General features: G+C 44.2%; 1 protein-coding gene across 2 annotated transcripts in view; it reads left to right on the plus strand.

The window, feature by feature from the left end:
- LOC145358038 (transcription factor HIVEP3-like) overlaps positions 1 to 16,482 on the plus strand; it is a 397,799-nt gene that overhangs the window by 226,229 nt on the left and 155,088 nt on the right. The gene's annotated exons all lie outside the window — the stretch shown is intronic.

The raw sequence follows: 16,482 nt of genomic DNA on the forward strand, positions 1-16,482 counted from the left end.
AGCACTCTGGGTGTACCTCCACCTCTGAGACTGCAACAGTTGAAGAAAGCGGCTCACCACCGCCTTCTCAGTGATCATTAGGGATGGACAATAAAGCTTGCCTTGCTCACAACACTCAAATTCATGAACATCTAAAAGGCTTTTCCCAAAGCACATTGTGGTATATAGAATCTACTGAGAAAGACTCCCATAAAATACAAGGAGACATTAATAAACAAACAGAATTGGTGTGTAATTGGTGAGGTGATGCCTTATGGTATTAATCCAGAAACTCAGCTAGTGTTCTGGGGATCCGGTTTGAATTCTGCCATGGCAGGTGGTGTAATTTTAATACAATAAAAAATATCTGGAATTAAGATCCGAGTGATGACCACGAAATGTTTGTTGATTGTCGTAAAAACTCATCCGGTTCACTGATGTCCTTTAGGGAAGGAAATCTGCCATCCTTATCTGGTCTGACCTATGTATGACTTCAGAGCCAAAGCAATGTGGTTGACTCTGAACAAAGGCAACTTGAATGGGCAATAAATGCTGGCCAGACAGCAACGCCCATGTTCCACAAATGAATAAAAAACATGTATTTCATTGTAAATATGGGTGAGATGTTACATTTTGAAAGGAGAAATAAGAAGGCAGCCTACTCCTTGGAAAACAAAAGGGAACATAAAGGTCTCAGGGCATAAATTGACACATTAAAAACAGCAACCCAAATTAAGAAGGACAATAAAAAATTCAAACAAAGCACTTCTAGATTAATGGAATTGAAAAGCTGCAAAGTTATCTTAAACCTGCGTAGAACCTTGGTTAAACTACATGTAACAAGGTTCTTGAACCCAAACCTCTGTCTTAGAGGCAGCATTCAGCAAAGCTAATGTGGGTGACACAGTGGTTAGCACTGTTGCCTCATAGTCCCAGGTTCGAATCCTGTCTTGGACCACGATCTGCACAGAGTCTGTACATTCTCCCTGTGTCTGCATGGGTTTCCTCCAGGTGCTCCAATTTCCTCCTTGTGGTCTGAAAGACAGGCTGGTTAGGTATATTGGCCATGCTAAATTCTCCCTCAGTGTACTCAGTGTGCTCAAACGCCGGAGTGTAGCGAATCGGGGATTTTCACAGTAACTTCATTGCAGAGTTAATGTAAGCCTACTTGTGACACGAATAAATAAACTTCAATGTAATGTTGTTGAGTATCAAGTGGAGATAGGTAGATTCTCAGTTGGAAATGGCCATTTTCCAGCACTTGTTGTGGCACAAATGTTACTTGACACTTCTCAGGCCTCGTCAGAATATTCTCCAGGTCTTGCAGGGATTATGACCATCTGGGCTTCCACATCTTGAGTGTTTAAAGAAAAAACATGCAAGAACGAGGAAATAAAATCCTGTGCAAGCTTTGAGCTGCTGAGACTGAGCTTCCATTGACAAAGCAGCAGTGGCAAGCGGTGCTATCTGAACCTGTTTAAATTCTTCGATAATTGTGTCTGTGCAGGGGTTATTACCAATCCGACTTCCTTCATGGAAAAGGAAATGGGGTTAGGACAACTTGTGCCATTATTGTTGAGTTCAAGAAAATGAGCTCACCGCAAGCTTGGAATGATCGGTCAGGAAACTGAAGTGCCTGGAGTACTTCATCGTAATTGTTGGCCAGTGTTGAGGAACTGCAGTTTGAAAAGTTGAAGCTGTCTCCTGATAATCCAGTCATTTTCTTTTCCGCATTAAAAATATGTAATTATCCAGGGGCTTGAATTGATTGATGTGATTGGCACAACCACCTGCAAATTCAATTACTCAATCACAGAATCATGCAATGAAATAGGAGCCCATTTGGCCCATTGTGTCTGTGTCAGCTCTTTGAACAAGCTACCCACTGCGTCCCATTCACTTGCTCTTTCCCAGTGAGCCTGCAATTTTTTTCCTTCCCACATATTTAACCAATTCCCTTTTGAAAGCTACTATTGGATCTCCTTTCCACCATCATAGAGTCATAGAAGTTTACAGCATGGAAACAGGCCTTTTGGCCCAACTTGTCCATGCCGCCCTTTTTTTAAACCCCTAAGCGCCGTCTAAGAAGATGTCTTCCTATCTACTCTACCTACTGCTTAAGCAGATAGAGGGGGTCAGTTTAACTCAGATGGCTGGATATCTGGTTTGTGATGTGGAGCGATGCCAACAGCTCAGGTTTAACCCCCATACTGGCCGAGGTTATTCATGAAGACCCACCTTCTCAACCTTGCCCCTTGCTTGGTGTGGCGACCCTCAGGTTAAATCACCACCAGTCACTGCTCCCCCCTCAAAGAGGAGAGTAGCCAGTTTATGGTTATCTGGGACAATGGCGGCTACTTTTCAACAGACTGAATAGTCAGATGATCCAAATTAAGCAAGCTTGAATTAAGGGGATGTAGACTGGAATCTTAAACAATTTCAAAGGTATTTAAAGGAATTTTTCCAAGATACTGTAAGGAATTCTCTGTGGGTGTCTTTTTTATGTATTGTTTCCTTACGCATTAGCAGAGACAATGCAGCCAAAACTAATGTTTTTAACAAATGCTCTGGAGATTATTGGCACAGATTTTCTTTTTCCATATTCTTTTACCCCTCCAATTCATTGCCACAATTGTGCAGTTAATGAAGACGCTGGGGTACAGTGTGTAGTGCATGAACTTCAATGGCTCCACTAAGCTTCATATGTGAACTGTAATGGTAAGTTTCAACAAAGAAGGCATCATAAACACGGCCACTCTTATTTGTTTGCGACACGAGGTCCGGTGTGACGCTGATGCCCAGTTAACATTTTTTCTTTCCTTTATAAATGCTGTTTAAAAACTTGAATTTAGAGAACACCTCAATGCATCACTCCGAAACAGCTAAGCATGTTGTTTTTTAAGTCATTCATGGGACGTGGGCATCCCTGGTGGGGCCACAAATTGCCCTCAGACTGAGTGGATTTCTAAACCATTTCAGAGTCAACCACATTGCTGTGGATCTGGAGTTACATGTAGGCCAGTCGAGGTAGCAGATTTCCTTCTGAAAGGGACCTTAGTGAACCAGATGACAATGGATTTATGGTCATCAGTAGACTTTTAATTCCTGATTTTTATTGAATTCAAAGTTCACCATTTGTTGCAGTGGGATCCCCAGAAGATTAGTGGTCCAGTGACAATCCCACGACCGCATTGCCTCCCCATTACCTTCAGCAAGTTTCTTTGAAAGAGCTTATGACTGTTGATAGATTAACACACTGGCCATCTAATAAACAGGATGGTCCCAGGTGTTGCCATGGAGACAATCACCAATTAATCTGTATTTCTGGTGTGAATTGGTAAATTTGGAATGTTTCTAAAATGCAGCGAGCAAGGATGTCTACTTTCTGAAAATGTAAAAAAGTCAACTGACTTTCATAGACTTCTTAGAATTACACAGAAATGACAGTACAGAAATGGCCAGTCCTGCCCAAATAGCCTACGCAGTGTTTAAACTCCACATGAATCCCATCCCACTCTAATGTATCGAACCCAATCAAAATATTCTTCCATTCCATTTTCCTTCATGTACTTATCGAGCTTTCCCTTGAATACATCTGTGCTCTTGTCCTCCCAGTGGCTGCAAGTTCCACATTCCAGTTTAATTAATGACTATTTTATATTTATGGCCTAAGCTTTTGGTCTCCCCAATAAGTGGGAATACCTCTTGACACCAACACTAGTAACACCTTTCATAATCTCTAGGACATCATCTTCAGCCCTCCCTTTTCTGGAGAAGAAAGCACTAGTCTGATCAATCTTCCCTGATGGTTATAACCTCTCAGATTTGGTATCAGAATTGAGAGAGTTCCACATACTTTTAAATGTGACCTGTAGGCACCAGATCTGGATGAATACAAAATTCACAACAGCTTGCTTATGTAAGAGACATCTTGGGCAAAATGTCATAATGGCAAGAATACCAGTGCACTCCGCACCAGCCCATCAGGCGCGCTCTGGATCACAATTGCCCCACACTCAATCACTTCTTGGGTGAGTGGTGAGTTGCGGCTGGTACTGGGGCGGGTAGGGCCTAAACATGGTGGTGAGCCTGGCTGCAGAGGACTCAGACAGCATTTTGCAAACGTGCCCTGATCTCACAGCACACTGGGGACCCCTCCTGTCATGGATATCAGAACACCACCACCGCCTCCCTCCCCTTCGATGGCATGCTCCCTCACCCCTCCCCCAGAACAGGTCACCTACCATGAGGCATTGGGGCCTCTCTATGGTCTCCCTGCCTGATCCCCAACATGCCCCCCCTTGCTTGACACCTGAAATGCCCCCTCCAGCATGACTACCAAATGCCCCCCATCATAGTCCCTGAATGCCCCCCATCATAACCCCTGAATGCTCCCATCATAACCCCTGAATGCCCCCCCCCATTGTGCCCTTGACATGCCCCCATCATGCACCCTCCATGCTGTGCCCCTGCATGACTTGCCTGCATAGCTTCCCTGACATAACATCCGTGCATGCTTCCACTCAGGCCCCACCTGCACTCAGGGTGTTTGGTGGACACTGCCAGTGTGCCAGGTAGGCACTACTAGATGGGCACTGCCTGACACCTACCACCCAGGGGCTTCAGTGGCCTCTGAGACTCTCGGCAGGGCTGTTGCGTCTGGTCTCCTTTGAAGCCACACATTCCAGATCATAACTCGCTGCGTAGAAATAATTGTCCTTATCTTCTCTCTGGTTCTTCTGCTAATTATTTTAAGTATATGTCCTCTGCTTACTGATCCACTTGCCAGTGGAAATAGATTCTCTTTGATTATTCTAGCAACACCTTCCATGGTTTTAAGCAGCTGTCAAGTCTTTTCCGAACCCTCTGTGCTCGAAAGAGAAGAATCCCAGCTTCTCCACTCTGCCGAGAAAGCAGAATTTCACAATGAAAAATTATCTGCCGTCTTTTTGGAAGTTTATCTGCGTGGAGCACAGAAAATGCATCTCCGCCTTCACTGATATCTTCCCTCGCGGTGACACGAACTTCACCCGGGTCTGAGAACCAACGCAGATTACTCCTTTCAAGTTGTGTCACCAGGTTCCCAAAATAACTGCTCAAGAAGAGGAATAGCAGATGCTGGCTCGTGGTCTCCTGTGAGGCTCTTTGCATTGTGCGCACAAAATGTCAAACTGAATGAACACAGACGTCAGCGTAATCCCCCAAAGGGAAGGGGGGGATTGAAACTCTTCTGAAATGGTTTTTGGAATGAGGTGTGGTTCTGTGCACTGTCTCTCTGCTCTGCTGGGCAACAAGCCATTTCGCTGCTGCTTTCTCTTGCTTAGCAAGTGACGTTTGCCGTGCAGTGACCTTAAAGTGCGCTCTTCAGCTAGTACCGTACTGTCTGCCATTAATATTTCCCTGAACCAAAATTACTCCAGGTGACTGGGACATTTTGTCAGTCTCAATGCCAAGCTTGATGCTAAACTGAACAGTAGAATTCGACACTATTCTGTAACTCCAGTGTGCCGGAAGCAGATTCAGCAAAAGAAAATGAGATAGATACTTGAAAAGGAAAATGTGCAAGGCTGTGGGGAATTGGGATAGAAATATTGAAACTAGAAGCAGGAGTAGGCCATTTGGCCCTTTGAGCCTGCTCTAGCATTCATTTTGTTCATGGCTCATCATCAAAGTCAATACCCTGATTCCTCACCTCCCCTTTCCCCCACCCTCCGACCATATCCCTTGATCCCTTTTGTCCCAAGAGCTATATCTAATTCCTCCCTGAAATCATCTGACGCTTTGCCCTCAACTACCTTCTGTGGTAGTGATTTCTACACATTCACCACCTTCTGGGTCAAGAAATCTCTCCTCACCTCAGTCCTATAAATTACGATTCCCCCATCATCAGGAGCTCACTTTCTAAATTCACTATCTAACCTCTTCAGAATTTAATAAATTTCTATAACATCGCCTCTCACTCTTCTAAACTCCAATGAATATAATCCCCTGGCATTTCCTTGGAATCCCTATAGAATCACTACAGCGCAGAAGGAGGCCATTTGGTCCATCAAGTCTGCACTGACTCTCGAAAGAACATCTTACCCAGGCCCACCTCCCCCACCCTATCCCTGTAACCCCACAAATTTACCCCGCTAATTCACCTAACCTGCACATCTTTCTCCACATCTGCGGAGGAAACTGCAGCACCTGGAGGAAACCCACACAGACATGGGGAGAACATGCAAACTCCCCACAGACAATCATCCAAGGCCAGTATTGAACCCAGGTCCCTGGCACTGTGAGGCAGCAGGGCTAACCACTGTGCCACCATGTCTCTCTAAAGCCAAGGAAACCTTCTCCCATCTGTAATATTCAGTCTTGTGTAAAGACATGGGTATGTCAGGGTTTTGAAATTGTTACACCATGCTGAACAGAAGGAAGAGATGCTAGGGATGTATATTTCAGTGTTGCTGATGTTAAAGGATTGGTGACCCACTGTCAGTATTTTTCAGCAGCCAAGAAGCTGGATCCTTCTTTTGAGAATAGCGCAAAAATGTGCAGCAGTAATGAGCAAAGGCTGAATGGCTCTGTCATCCAGGGTTTTGAAATCTAGCAATACTACCTGTCTCCAAGTAACTTCCTTGTCTGTAACTTCAATATCAATCCCTAACTGAAATGTCCTAGTTTCAGGATCCTTAATCAAGATTGTGAGAAACTTTGATTTCTGGACTCACCCATAGGGAAGACTTCGGATTAGTTGTATACATAGAAATCCATCGTAATGCTTAAAAGTCTTCCAAAAGAACCAAATCTGCCATGGAGGATTAAGTCAGCTTCAGCTTTCCGTCAGAAAGTGCGTCACCTTGGAGCTAACTCAACCCCAAAGAGATGTAGCCGACAGTCACCTCTCTTCACAAGGAGGATAGATACAAGGCAAGTTTGAGCCATCATTCAACAGACAACAAGCATCCATAGATTCTCTTAAATAGCAAGGTGACTGACTATAAAATGTATCCACACTGACACTATTTCCTGTGATCACACAGAATGCTGGTTTTGCCAGTTGGCAATGCAGAGACTCAGGAGCAGTGCTTTGCTCCTCTCTGCACCCCACTCAAGACAGGCACCAAACCTTGGATGTCTGCACGTGTTCTGGATCACGTGAACTTCTGAACTGTGCGTCAGACTTTCCGCATCATCTGTTTGATTGCTACCTGTCTTCAGATTGCTGGATGGGTCTACCCAGAGATGGCTGAGCCAACTGCTCAGGAATTCTAGCTGCCCATGTGCAGAGCTGTGCACCAGGCTTACCCAACACCAGTTGTGTTTTACCAGATGACTGTGGTCAGGTAATTGGTAAAAGACATGCTCACCCTAAGGACAATGGCCTCTGCACGATTCTGGGGGCCAGATGGTTCTGAGTGGGATAAGTGTTAACCAGTTGGGGCTAGGTTATTAGTAGTGAAATGGGCATGGGACAGCTATCATACTTATCATCATAGAATCCCTACAGTGCAGAAGGAGGCCATTCAGCCCTTTGAGTCTGGACTGACAACAATCCCACATAGCTCCTATACCCATAACCCCATGTATATATCCCGCTAATCTCCCTGACACTAAAGTCAATTTAACATGGCCAATCAACTCACATATCCTTGGATGGCATGGGGTGGCATGCTGGCACAAGTACTTAGAACTACCACTTCACAGCACCAGGGACCCGGGTTGAATTCCTGGCTTGGGTCACTGTCTGTGTGGAGTTTCTGTATTCTCCCTGTGTCTGTGTGGGTTTCTTCCAGGTGCTCTGGTTTCCTCCCACAGGCCAACATGTGTGGGTTAGATGGATTGGCCATGCTAAATTGCCCCTTAGTGTAAGAGGGACTAACTAGAGTAAATGCATGGTTTGTGGAGATGGAGCCTGGTGAGATTGTGTTTGGGGCTGACTCGATGGGCCAAATGGCCTCCTTCCGCACCATGGGGATTCTATGATTCTAAATGCGTAGGAGCCAGGAGGGCCTGGGACAGGTGGGTCGGGGTCAAGTGGGAATGGGACAGATGTGTAGGAGCCAAGCGGGCGTGGGACAGGTGGTTAGGAGCCGAGTGGGTAGGAACCAGGTGGGTGGGGGTCAAATAGGAAAGGGGTAGGTGGGTAGGAGCAAAATGGGGAGGGGGCAAGTGGGCATGGGGTACGTGGATAAGGGGCATTGCTTCATCTTCAGCAACCACTTTACCACCACCCTGTCTCAAAGTTTGGCTTGGCCGAACAAATTAGGGAATTGTTTCCTCAGCATTGTTAAGGTCTCATGGCCATGAGTAGAACTGCTTCAAAATGTCACACACATGTCATGTTAACCTTGCTGTCCCAGTTTTCTTTGTTCCATCCTTGGCCGCCATGGCTTCAGCTGCTTAAGCCCTAATCTCTGAAATTTCCACTCTAAATCTGTCTGTCTTGAAATGGTCAGGAGTTGAGTTAAAAGGATACATAAAGAGAAACTTTCTCCCTGGTAGCAAAACAAAGAGAAATAATCTTAAAGTTAGATCTTAACCTTTTGGAGTAATGTTATGGAGCACTTCGTCAAAGGAAAGATAATGGAAATCTGGAGTTCTCTCTCCTCATATAACTGCTGAAAATGTCAAAACTGAGATTGACAATTGTTTGCAGAGGGTATTAAAAGTTACGGAACAAAAGTGGGTCGATTGTAAGATGTTGGATACCACTCAGTAGGTCCTTGTTGTCTTAAATAGATTAACATTTTGCATTTATTAACTACAAGAACAATTTATGTTCTTCAAGGAGCTGTCTCCATGCTTACCTGTACTCACATCCCTGTGCAAAATTAGACTGATCTCGAAGGTAATTTGTTCTCTGTGTGGTACTGCAGTCAGTCCCACATTAACCCTACATGTGCCAAACTTTTATATACACCTCCACCACCCCAGCTCCCACCAGCACCCCCCTGCCAACCCCAGGCCTCTATCCAGTGTTTAAAGTTATTCTAATTTATCCCATGTATTTACGTCATTATCAATACTCCATCTCCTCCCTCAAGTCCCTGAGTTCATAGGTTAAGCTGGTTTGGAGGCCTTATAAGTCCTTCCATATCTCATTTGCATGACTTACAGAGGAGAGGTAAGCTTTATCATTGCAGATAAACGTTGTTGATTTGGAGATTGTTCTGGTGTTTGCATGTCTTTTCATTCTCTTTTCTGTCCCTTGCTATTGAACCATGTCTGTTGACTTGATAGTTGTAATGATCGGTGGTTATTACTTCATCTCATTTCTTGTACATTCTTGTCTTTCTTTGTTGTGTGTGTCATGGTGATGTCCTTTTTGTTGGAAGATGACCATTATGAGGATATGGTTTTTTTTGGTAAGCTCATCTTTGCAATTGACTGCGTGGTGTGCTGTGGGCAATGGATGTTTGATACTTGGTTCCAGCAACGTCTGGGGCACTCTCATGCTAGCCAAGGGTTGCAGTGTTTGCTCTGTGGTCACACTGTTGACCTCATCAGCAATTGTCGGAGCTGGAGGTTGAGCCTTTTCTGGTTTTTGGTTGCTTTCTTGTCTATCTTCCACTGGCATCGCAGTAATCATCCATGTGGTTGGCTGGTACGACTAACAAGGGCTTTCCAGCACCTGTACTGAAAATGGAGAAACCTGCTCTGTAAAGAGAGAAGACAATTCAGAACTGAAGTCCCAGTCAGAATACTCTGCCTTGTTTGAGTTCTCGGGAATTTGCAGTTCTGCATAGTTTATGATAGTTGTTGTCTTGACATCTGCCATTTTGAGGAGATTTAGGGCTACACATGTATCTCTATTCATGAGAGAAAAAGAGTACATTGGCCCGAAAATTTGTTTGCCGCCATACCATAGTAGTTCCAGAATCATACCTGTGACCAAAGTTTTCTCCAGGTCTATAGGGTGGTGTGTCAGTTGTTCGAAATCAGTGTTTCAACCACGATTCTTTGATTGGAGCATTCCAGTTTACATGTGTCCAGCTTTGTGAGATGGACATTAACCAAAACATCTGCACTCCAATGTGAAAATCTAGGATCTTTGACTATTTCCAAGAAACATGGTTGTATGCCCTCTTGGTGGCAGTCTTGATCCCAATACTTATCCTTGGGTCATTTCTGCGCGTAGATGTTTCAGCATTATATAGTTTGCAGATGTGTCCAATTCTGTTTCATTAAAAACATTGGGCCAAAATTGCAGTACATTGAGCTGGCCATGGAGGCGCTTTGTTCCTCAGTTTTGGCATGGTTGCTGTACTGGTAGGTTAGTGTATTGCTTCGCTAGTGTATCGCCAGACTCTGGGGTGATTCCCGCAGATTGGAAAACAGCAAATGTGACGCCTCTTGTTTGAAAAAGGAGGTAGACAAAAAAACGGGTAACTATAGGCCAGTTAGCTTAACTTTTGTAGTAGGGAAAATGCTTGAGTCTATCATCAAGGAAGAAATAGCGAGACATCTGGATATAAATTGACCCATTGGTAAGACGCAGCATGGGTTCATGAAGGGAAGGACATGTTTGACTAATCTGGTGGAATTCTATGAGAACATTACATGTGCAGTGGACAGTGGGGAACCTGTGGATGTGGTGTATCTGGATTTCCAGAAGGCATTTGCCACACCAAAGACTGCTACATAAGATAAAGGTGCACGGTATTACGTGTTAGAACATAAGAACATAAGAAATAGGAGCAGGATTAGGCCAACTAGCCCTTCGAGCCTGCCCCGCCATTCAATAAGATCATGGCTGATCTGTCGTGGCTCAGTTCCACCCTCTCCCCATAACCCTTAATCCCCTCTCTTATCAAAAACCCATCAACCCGCGTCTTAAAAATATTTAGCGGGGTAGCCTCAGTTAACTAACAGAAAGCAAAGAGTGGGGGTAAATAGGTGTTTTTCTGGTTGGCGATCAGTGACTATTGGTGTGCCTCAGGGATCAGTGTTGGGACCACAATTGTTTAAGATTTACATAGATGATTTGGAGTTGGGGATCAAGTGTAGTGTGTCAAAATTCACAGATGACACTAAGATGGGTGGCAGAACAAAGTGTGCAGAGGATGCTGAAAGTCTACAAAGGGATATAGATAATCTAAGTGAGTGGGCGAGGGTCTGGCAAATGGAATACAATATTGGTAAATGTGAGGTCATCCATTTTGGTAGGAATAACAGCAAAATGGACTATTATTTAAATGGTAAAAAAATTGCAGCATGCTGCTGTGCAGAGGGACCTGGGTGTCCTTGTACAGGAATCTCAAGGAGTTGGTTTGCAGGTACAGCAGGTAATGAAGAAGGCAAATGAATTTTGCCCTTCATTGCTAGAGGGATGGAGTTTAAAAACAGCGAGGTTATGTTGCAGCTGTATAAGGTGCTGGTGAGGCCACACCTGGAGTACTGTGTACAGTTTTGGTCTCCTTACTTGAGAAAGGATATACTGGCACTGGAGGGGGTGCAGAGGAGATTCAGCTGGTTGATTCCGGAGTTGAGAGAGTTGGCTTATGAGAAAAGACTGAGTAGACTGGGGCTATACTCATTGGAATTCAGAAAAATGAGGGGAGATCTTATGGAAACATATAAGATTATGAAGGGAATAGATAAGATAGAAGCAGGGAAGTTGTTTCCAATGGCGGGTGAAACTAGAACTAGGGGGCATGGCCTCAAAATAAGGGGAAGCAGATTTAGGACTGAGTTGAGGAGGAACTTCTTCACACAAAGGGTTGTGAATCTGTGGAATTCCCTGCCCAGTGGAGCAGCTGAGGCTACCTCATTGAATGTTTTTAAGGCAAAGTTTGATACATTTTTGAAGTAGGGGAATTAAGGAATTATGATGAGCAGGCGGATAAGTGGAGCTGAGTCCAGGAAAAGATCAGCCATGATCGAGAGGCCAGATGGCCTGTTCCTGCTCCTAGTTCTTATGTTCTTAAGTTCTTCCCTTGGCTGGAGCATTCCTATTTCTACGCTGTTTACCCTGTACCACCATTTACTTTCTCATCCTAAAATGGACTTGCATTGCACACAGCGTTCAGACCACCTAACAATCTGGTTAGCTTTCTCGAGGGTTAGATCTTCCTTTGCTTGCGACATACCTGAGAGTACATCATAATAATGTTTGGAGTTTTAAACAAAACGAAAAGATGTGGTTTGCACACATCAATTCAAACTAACAACATTAAAAAAATTGAAGGCGCATTCCCTGTACAGAGCACAAACCGAAACTAAAAACAGGAACCTCTGGAAAATCCCACTGATATCACCATCAAATCATGTGACCTGCTCTTAAAGCAATCATGCAACTACTTAAATATATAACAATTGTCTGCTACATCTGCAAATATTCTATCAATCTTTCTCTGTTCTGTAGAGATCTCCCAAAATAAAGTGCCTAACAGGTGGGAAAATGGGAGATTTTCCCAATATCCAATTAATTTTTTTTCCCTCTCTGGAGTGATCTCAGATGCCATGTGTTCAAACGCTCACTCAGGAATCTGTTTTCTCTGCTAGCATTTTTAAATGGCAATTTCTGGCCACTGAACTAATTAAAAGTTTCTCGGGACTTGCTTTATTGAGGAATCCAAAAATTCCAGCTCACCACTGCTGAGTCTGCTGACTCTGCACTCCAGAAACTGAAGCTGGATGTTCAAGAGAGCCCACAGGCTTTCTCTTAGCAGCAAGGAACTTTAGATTGCTGCCTTCAGCTTCCATGCCCTTCCCTGGAACGTTTCTTGTTGATTTTCCTTTGTGCTTCTGCTTCTTGGGCTTTTCTTCAGCTCAGCATGCTTCTTTGAATTTTCTTTTTGGTCTTGTAGGATCTTAGTTTTTTGTGAGTTTTGAGACTGCCAGTGAATGGGCAAAATGTTGTCTGGCGTTGGATACTGTTCAGTAGGTATTACTGAAGTCTTTGTAGATTTATGTCTGCACTTATTAACTCCAAGAGTTCAGTACATATACGCAGTAAAAGGGTCAAGCCAGGACTTATCTCCATGCTTGCTTGTGCACATGGCTCTGTCCAACACTAGCCTGTCTCCCTAATTGCAGCTCATGTGTTTTCTTACATCAGTTTGTGGGTGGTACTGCACTCAAGTCCATGTTAACCCTATCTGCCAGACACTTATACTCCATTAAGATACATAACCTCTGTCATCTAACTGAACTGCAGAATTAGCTTGGGAGGCTGAATTTCTCACTTGTGTTCTATGTTAACTATGCATCCAAGAAACTTAGAAGTTTTTCTTTGTGTAACCCTTTCCCCCACCATCTTCATTGTCAATGCTCCCTAAATAATTTCTCACCTGAATGTAATTTGAAGTGTGCTGTTTGCATTTACTCATTCTTAGCATATATTGATATACCTTTAAACCTTTACAGTCGGTCAGGAAAATGCTCCCACTGTGCTGTTGGGGTGGGAATTTCAGGATTTTGTCCCACCATCCTTGGAGGAGTGGCAGTGTATGCCAAAGTCATGGCATAGGGTAGCACGGTGACACAGTGGTTAGCACTGCTGCCTCACACGGCCAGGGACCTGGGTTCGATTCCAGGCTTGGGTCACTGTCTGTGTGGAGTCTGCACGTTCTCCTCGTGCCTGTGTGGGTTTTCTCCGGGTGCTCCGGTTTCCTCTCACAATCCAAAAGACATCCGGGTTAGGTACATTGGCTGTGCTAAATATTCCTTCAGTGAACCCAAACAGGCACTGGAGTGAGGCGACTGGAGGATTTTCACAGCAGCTTAATTGCAGTGTTAATGTAAGCCTACTTGTGACACTAATAAATAAACTTTAGAACTTTAAAAGTCAGACAGATGCGTGACAGGAGAGGATGGTTGAAGTGATGGTGTGTCCACTGCTGCCTTTGCCCTTCTAGGTGGATGTTGCAGGTTTGGGAGGTAGGTGCCTCTGAGAGTTCCTGCAGCACATCCTATAGATAGGACACATTGTGGCTATGATGAATTCCATAGGATACTCAGCACAAACTGTTCAGCCCAACCATTCCATGCCAGTCTTTATGCTCCACTTGAATCTCCTCCTGTATTTCCCCATCTAACTCTATCTATCCAAAGTGGGCAGAGAAAGAATATAGACAACGCAGATGGGGGAGGAAAGGGTTACACAAAAAAAAACTTCTGATGTGGTGGATGGGCTTCGGATTAAGTGAGGCTGCGTTGTGCAGGAGACGACCTTTCTGAATGTTTCTGCAGCTTCAACCCACCCAGGCTACCATAGAGTGTTCCATCATACTTCAATGGCCATTTAATTGTTGTCTACATGGATTTTAGCAAGGCTTTTGATAAGGTACCGCGTGGTAGATTGGTGCACAAAGTTAAATCTCACGGGATCCGGGGTGAGGTATCTAAATGGATACAAAATTTGCTTCTTGACAGAATCCAGAGGGTGATTGTAGAGAGTTGTTTTTCAAACTGGAGGCCTGTGACCAGTGATGTGCCTCAGTGATCAGTGCTGGCCCCACTGTTATTTGTCATTTATATTAATGATTTGGATGAGAATATAGGGGGCATGGTTAGAAAGTTTACAGATGACACCAAGATTGGTGGCATAGTGGACAGTGAAGAAAGTTATGTCCAATTGCAACGGAATCTTGATCAACTGGGCCAGTGGGCTGATGAATGGCAGATGGAGTTTAATTTAGACAAATGGGAGGTGATGCATTTTGGTAGATTGAACTGGGGCAGGACTTACTTAGTTAATGGTAGGGCTTTGGGAAGAGTTACAAAACAAAGAGATCTAGGAGTACATGTTCATAGATCCTTGAAAGTGGAGTCACAGGTGGGCAGTGGTGAAGAAGGCATTCGGCATGCTTGGTTTCATCAGTCAGAACATTGAATACAGGAATTGGGACATCTTGTTGAAGTTGTACAAGACATTGGTAAGGCCACGCTTGGAATACTGTGTGCAATTCTGGTCACCCTATTATTAAACTAGAAAGAAAGAAAATATTTACTAGGATGCTACCAGGACTCGATGGTTTGAGTTATAAGGAGAGGCTAATGAACTGGGACGTTTTTCTCTGGAGCGTAAGAGGCTGAGGGGTGACCTTATTGAGATCTATAAAATAATGAGGGGCATAGACAAGGTAGATAGTCAATATCTTTTCCCAAAAGTAGGGGAGTTTAAAAGCAGAGGGCATAGGTTTAAGGTGAGAGCGGAGAGATACAAAAGTGTCCAGAGAGGCAATTTTTTTAAACAGAGGATGGTGAGTGTCTGAAACAAGCTGCCAGAGTAGAGGCAGGTACAATTTTATCTTTTTAAAAGCGTTTAGGTAGTTACATGGGCACAATGGGTATACAGAGATATGGGCCAAATGTGGGCAATTAGGATTAGTTTAAGGGTTTTAAAAAAAAGGGCAGCATGGACAAGTTGGGCCGAAGGGCCTGTTTCCATGCTGTAAACCTCTATGACTCCATAATTGCCATGGTGATAGTGTTCCGTGCTTGTGCTGTCCTTACCTTAATTGGCAGAGGCTGTGAAGTGCTGTCAAACAGGCTGCACTGGCATTGACTGTGGCAAAGTTGGTAACGCAAATACAGTGGTTAGTCCGGGGGAAATGGAAAAATCGTTCGAATGCTCGCCCTTTGTCCAAGTGGCACAATTTGTGTTCCTTTGGCTAAACAAAACCAGACGGCTGAGCAGATTTGTGGGTTTTGGCACGGAATTACCCACTTGATGGTAGGTATGAAAGTGAATGTCTCAGCCAGTAACTCATTCAGCAAGTGACCTGAGTTGGGCTCTGCATCTCATCCATCAGGAGCTTGCTTGCTGTTCTTTTTTTCCATGACGTGTCAGCATCCTTAAGTTTCCAGGGGGAGAATTAATTTGGGAAAACATTTTTTCTGGGACAGGTATTAAAAAGAAAAATTCCAAGAAAAATATATGTATTTTCTTCCAGCGCAATCCAGGAGATGAGAATGACATATTGCTGAACATTGTTTGCCAGGCAGCACTGCTGTTACTACTGTTCAGTAGTGAAAGGTAATTCAAACAGGAGTTGATTGAGTTTCCAACGGTCTGGATTTCAGCAGCATGCAAAGAATGAAAACTTTCCACTAAAAGTAAAGTTGCTCATTACCTTTACTGGAACACTATAGATTTTAAAGTTTATTCATTTGTGTCACAAGTAGGCTCACATTAACACTACAATGAAAATACTGTGAAAATCCCCTAGTTGCCACATTCTAGTGCCTGTTCGGGTACACTGAGGGAGAATTTAGCACAGCCAGTGCACCTAACCAGCATGCCTTTCAGACTATGGAAGGAAACCGGAGCTCCTGGAAGAAACCCACGTAGACATAGGGAGAATATGCAGACTCCGCACAGACAGTGACCGAAGCTGGGAATTGATCCTGGGTCCCTGGCATTGTGAGACAGCAGCGTTAACTACTGTGCCAGTGTTCCACCCTATGAGGGTGCAGAGCTCTCAGTGCAATCGCAGCTCCTCCATAGCATTGCTCTCAATGAGTCAGGGTTTGCACGTTCTCCCCATGTCTGCGTGGGTTTCCTTCGGG

The sequence above is a fragment of the Carcharhinus amblyrhynchos genome, chromosome 24 (assembly GCF_965287045.1).
Source record: "Carcharhinus amblyrhynchos chromosome 24, sCarAmb.v2.hapA, whole genome shotgun sequence".
Classification (NCBI taxonomy): Eukaryota; Metazoa; Chordata; class Chondrichthyes; order Carcharhiniformes; family Carcharhinidae; genus Carcharhinus; species Carcharhinus amblyrhynchos.